This window comes from Akebia trifoliata, chromosome 9, assembly GCF_017979445.1.
Source record: "Akebia trifoliata isolate Shusen 1 chromosome 9, ASM1797944v1, whole genome shotgun sequence".
Classification (NCBI taxonomy): Eukaryota; Viridiplantae; Streptophyta; class Magnoliopsida; order Ranunculales; family Lardizabalaceae; genus Akebia; species Akebia trifoliata.
This window is the reverse complement of record NC_141383.1, coordinates 11,982,471-11,988,806: the sequence shown is the minus strand read 5'-3', so window position 1 is coordinate 11,988,806 and position 6,336 is coordinate 11,982,471.

The following is a 6,336-nucleotide window of genomic DNA, read 5'->3' as shown; positions in this document are numbered from 1 at the left end:
ACCACTTTCTCACTTGTAAGCAATATGCGATTAAACCTTATATACACAAAAATCCTCAAAATCTAACTTAAGAAAAATAAAAAAATTAAACCACAAAAATCTATATTTTATTTTGAAAATATTCGACAAGAGTTAGAAGAGTTTTTTCAACTACTATCCATTAAAACCAAAAGGAATTGAGAAAAAGAATCTATCTAATAAGTGGAGAAGAAGTCCAAAAAAATATGATTAAAATGCATTCTCAAATGCTCATTTTTTCCATGCGTTATCCTTAGTGATTAAATAGGTAAGCTAGGAAATATGGTTTTAAAACTCGACTTCACACCTCGTCTCGTTCAACAACAAGACAATGGTTTCAAACCATTTAAAAAATCTAGAAAAATCTGAAAATTCTCTTAGATTTCGTCTTGATTTTGAGGAAGATGGAGTTTTTTTTACCAAATCCCATTGTCCAATAGTTTACTTGGTTGAAAAGAAAAAAAAATTGATTTGGGTTGTGAGGTGTTGAAAATGATAAAGGTTTGGAAATGAAAATTGATATATCTCATTCGTCTTGGATGAGATTTTCTATATCTCATCAGAGACATACTATTCGTCTTGCGAGATTTTGCAAAATCCATAAAACACATTCTTCCATCCATCTCGGTGTTAGGTAATACCGAGATGACTCAGGCAATACTTCCTGATCTCAAACAAGTTTTGAAACCATGTTAAGAAACAAGTAGTAAAACTATAAGTACCAAGATCTACTAGTTGATAGACTTAAGAAAACTCTACTTCTCACAAAAGTTCAATAAGTAAAAATGATAAACACTACTTCCAATTAGGGATGCAACTTAATCAGGTTCAAACTAAGAATCGAACCAAATCGATAGTTTTGGGGTGGATTGGTTTGGTTCGATTCAATTCGGTTTGGAACAAATTACAGTTCGATTCCGAATTACGAAAAATGGAGAATCGATCAATTTGATTTGATTCTCATATTAAGCTTGTATAGAATCGAACTAAAATGAGATCTAAATTCTTATGCAATATATATATATATATCTATGGTAGCGTCTTTTTGACAAAATTATAGATAACATTCTAGACAAAGTTTTGTCTTATATGATTAAACTTTTTTGGAATAGATTGATTTTTTGTGAGGATAATCTCTATCGTCAATAGATCATCCTCACAAAAAATCAGCCAATTATGAAACTTCTAACCCCATTAAAAGTAATTACAAACTAACGGTAAAAATTTACAATTCACAAATCTTCATCTTATAAATTAGGGTTAGAAATTTCAGAATTTGCTGATTTTTTGTGATGATGATTTTCTTATCATAGAGATCATCCTCACAAAAAAATTAGCCCATACTGAAATTTTTAGCCCATATAAAAGAAAATACTTTAACTAGAATGTTGTCTAAGATTTTGTCAAAATAACACCACACACACACAAACACACGCGCGCGCGCGCACACACACACACACAAACACACGCGCGCGCGCACACACACACACATATATATAGGGGACGATTCAAGGGACATGTAAAAAACAATGGTTTTTCAAAATACGGGTTAGAGGTTTTGGATTGAGCTGATTTTTTGCAAGGATGGTTACTATGATGAGAAAATCATCCTCACAAAAAATCAGCTCAATCTGAAATTTTTAAATCCATCAAAAATGATTTACAAATTATTGGCAAAAATTCGACGATCCACATTCTAAATGACTTTTAATGGGGTTAGAAGTTTCAGATTAGACTAATTTTTTTTTTTAGGGTGATCTCCCCATCATAGAGATCATCTTCACAATAAATTAGTTTAATCCGAAACTTCTAACCCATATTTTGAAAATTTATTAATGATATATATATATATATATATGGGTCCTGTTCCCCACCCTAAGCTTTACCCTACACTTTAACGAACGTGTTTTGTCTTATATGGGTTAAAGGTTTTGGAATGGGCTGATTTTGGTGAGGATGATCTCTACGGTAGAGATCATCCTCACCAAAAATCAGCCCATTCCAAAACCTCTAACCCTATCAAAATGGTTTACAAAAAATGGACGATTCACGATTTTTCAACTTGTAAACATGGGGCTAAAAATTTCGGAATGGGCTGATTTTTGGTGAAGATGATCTTCCAATCATAGAGATCATCCTCACCAAAAATCAGCTCATTACAAAACTTCTAACCCATGTAGGACAAAACACGTTTGTTAAAGTGTAGGGTAAGCTTAGGGTGTTGAACATTTCCATATATATATATATATATATATATATATATATATATATATATATATATATATATATATATATATATATATATATATATATATATATATATATATAGGGGGCGGTTCAAGGGCCATATGAGAAAACATATGAAAAAACTTTCGTTTTTCAAAATAAGAGTTAGAGATTTTGGATTGAGCTGATTTTTTGCAAGGATGGTCACTATGATGAAAAGATCATCCTCACAAAAAATCAGCTCAATCAGAAACTTCTAAACCCATCAAAAGTGATTTACAAATTAATGATAAAAATTGGTAAAAAATCGATGGTCCACATTCTAAATCACTTTTAATGGGGTTAGAAGTTTCAGATCGGGCTGATTTTTTTTTTTTTTTGGATGATCTTCCCATCATAGAGATCATCCTCACAAAAAATCAGCTCAATCCAAAATTTCTAACCCATATTTTAAACTTTTATTAAAAACGAAAGTTTTTACATATGTTTTCTCATATGGCCCTTGAACCTGACTCATATATATATATATATATAGGGTCCCGTTCGCCACCCTTAGTTTTACCACACACTTTAACAAACGCGTTTTGTCTTACATGGGTTAGAAGTTTCGGAATGAGCTGATTTTTGGTGAGGATGATCTCTATGGTGAGGAGATCATCCTCACCAAAAATCAGCTCATTCCAAAACTTCTAACCCCGTCAAAATTGATTTACAAAAAATGGACGGTCCACGATTTTTCAACGTGTAAACATGGGGCTAAACATTTCGGAATGGGCTGATTTTTGGGGAGGATGATCTTCTAATCATAGAGATCATCCTCACCAAAAATCAACTCATTCCAAAACTTCTAACCCATGTAGGACAAAAAACGTTTGTTAAAGTGTGTGGTAAAACTCAGGGTGCTGAACATTTCCCATATATATATATGGGTCGCGTTCCTGGAACACACATTGCGACACACATATAGACAACGTGTTTGTCTTATATGGGCAAAAATGTTTGGAATGGGCTGATTTTTTGTGAGGATGATCTCTGTGATGAGGGGATCATCCTGGCAAAAAATCATCCCATTCCAAAACTTGTAACCCCATCAAAATTGATTTACAAAAATTGGACGGTGTATAATTTTTCAACAAAAATTGGACGGTCTAGAAGTTTCATAATGAGCTGATTTTTTGCCAGGATGATCTCCTCACCACAGAGATCATCCTCACAAAAAATCAGCCCATTCCAAACATTTTTTCCCTTATAAGACAAAACACGTTGTCTATATGTGTGTTGAAATGGTTGTCGTTTGAACCTGACCCTATATATATATAGGGAGCGGTTCGGCAGCCCTAAAGTTTGCCAAGTTTGGTGCCAAACATTTTTTGTAAATCACTTTTGATGGGGTTAAAAGTTTTGGAATAGGCTGATTTTTTGTGAGGATGATCTCTACGGTGAAGAGATCATCCTCACAAAAAATCAACTCATTCCAAAGCTTCTAACTCATATTTTGAAAAATGTTTGGCACCATATATATATATATATATATGGGAGCGGTTCAGCGGCCCCAAAGTCTTCCCACTTTCGTGCCTAAGTTTTATGATTGTTAGATTATAGTACATCCAACGGTTCAACGGCGTTATTATACTTTTATTATAAAATGTCTTGTATTTATAATCGGATCCCTCAAAATTGTTTTATTCTATTTTAACTCCCTCAACCATCTGTCCTCTTCTTCTTCGAATCACTCTCTCCCTCACAAAACCCCAACTGAACCCATCGGCGATTTCTCTCTCTCGAAAACCCATTTCTCGAATACGAGAGCAGCTCCCTCCCTATCTCAGACATCCTCTCTCTCTCTGTCTCTCTCTCTCTCTCTCTCTCTCTCTCTTCGAACGACAATAAACGCTGTTCAGATCGAACGACAGTAACATCTCGTCGTCTTGGAAGAGCTCTCAACCCTCTCTCGCTGTCGCAGCCGCCGTCCATCATCTTCGATCGAACGGGTATTTATTTAACTCTTGTTTTTTTAGGCGATAACAAATCGATTGGGTTTTTTTATTTTTTATATTTTGTTTTTGTTGTTCTTGAACTTGAATCGATTGGGTATTTTCTTTTTTCTTTTTTGTATTTGTTGTTCTTGAGAGAGAATCGATTGGGTTTTTTTAGTTTTATTTTTTTGTTTTTATTGTTCTTGAACTTGAATCGATTGGGTTTTTTTTTTGTTTTTTTTTTGTTTTTGTTGTTCTTGAACTTGAATAATGTGGATATTTATTTATTTTTTTTTTTTTTAAACTTAGATGAGTTGAAAGAAATTAAGTTTTTTATTATTTATTTTTTTTAAGCCATATAGATTGGGTTTTTTAAGTCTTCCCACAAAACTTTTGTTTGCCAAAAACCAGAGGGGTTAGATTTCAACACTTTTGGGCAAATGTTTATGGAGATTTAGTGCTGATGAAAGATAGTTCATAAAATATAAATATAAACTGAGGAATTTTGGGTGGAAAAGTGGAGAAGTGCAATTTTGTGTTTTAATCCTACATGTATAAAATTGTTTGTTTTGTAAATAATCAAATATAAAGTCTATTTTTTAGTGTTAGGTGGGGACATATAATGAGTAAAAAAAATATGAAAATCCTAATTGATGATTTGGTATATATTGCACATATTATTACAGGTATTTAGGATGACAAAGTTTTACGTCGTTTTTATTGGGAGTAAACCTGGGATTTACACAACGTGGGAAGAATGTCACAAGTATACAAATGGATACAGGGGTAATTGTTTTAAAGCGTTTGGGACATTTGAAGAAGCCGAAAGGCATTTTTTGGCTTACAATCAACTTCACTATGGAAATCCAACACAATTCCCTGAAAAAAGTCAAGGACACGAGAAGAAGTCACAAATTCTTGAAGAAAGTCAAGGGCCAACAAAAAGATTGCATAACTGCGAATGTCCGTTCTTTTACGTAATTTTTATTTTTACTGTGTTTATGGTTGTGTTAATGGTGTATAAATTTATCGAATAGAAGTTTATCTAATGTATAAATTTATCGAATAGAAGACTTGTATAAATTTAGTGTTCTCAAAACACTACTCTTTCTTGGCAATAGCCCTTGGTAAATTTATCGAATAGAAGACTTGTATAAATTTATTGTTTATTCATAATGTTTCTCCACTTCTTGAAAACACTTTCAAGCTTATAGCTTTCAAGCTGTAATGAGTTCCATTGGCAACAATTAGCGCTTCTATAAATATAATTAACATGGTTGCATCTTGAATAATTGAATTTTTTTTGAAATGAGAAGGGATGGCTTCCCTGGACCTACACACTTTCCAAGAGTAATAGGGTTGTATTTAATTAGTAGTTGAGATTTCAAAATTTCCTACTTCAGCATTAGAAAGGTATGTGTGAGAGTGGGAAGGAAAGTAGTCACCCACACGTGATGAAGAGCCATGGTTCTGTTTATTTGGGAATGCTCTATTGTTACACGGTTTAATATAGCAAGTGTTCTATTTTGTTTGCTTAGCCAAAACTAAAAAAAAGTGATCTGTTTTGTAGAGCAACTCAAACAAATTACTATATCTTGTACATGTTTGAAACATTCATCAACTGTTGAAAGTTGAAACTCTCCAACTTTTCATAACTCTTACTTTATAAGGAGTTGCAACTCTTTACTTAAGTGAGACTTGATAACTCACCTTAGAGTCTGATATGGGAAAATAAATGATGAGGGTGACATTATCCCACTATATTGTTCACTTTTTTATTTTTATTTTTACTTCTGAAAGTTAAAATAAGAAGCAAAAGTAGAGTATTTTCTATGTTTTTTAAAACTACTTCCTTTTTTTTTTTCTTTCTATTCAAATGGCTTCATATTGCATGGTGGTAACCTTTTGAGGGGTTGGGGGCATGCGTCCGTACCCCCCCCCCCCCTCTCTCTTTCTCTCTCTTAATGTGTTTTTCTTTTCTGTGAACATGAGCAGTTTGCTGAGTGCTCATGCTTTAAAATTTGTGGCTTATTTTCACCATAGAATTGTTTTATGGTGAATTAACTATGTGCCATCTATTCCACATTTATGTTTCTAAGAGCAATAATCTTTACTG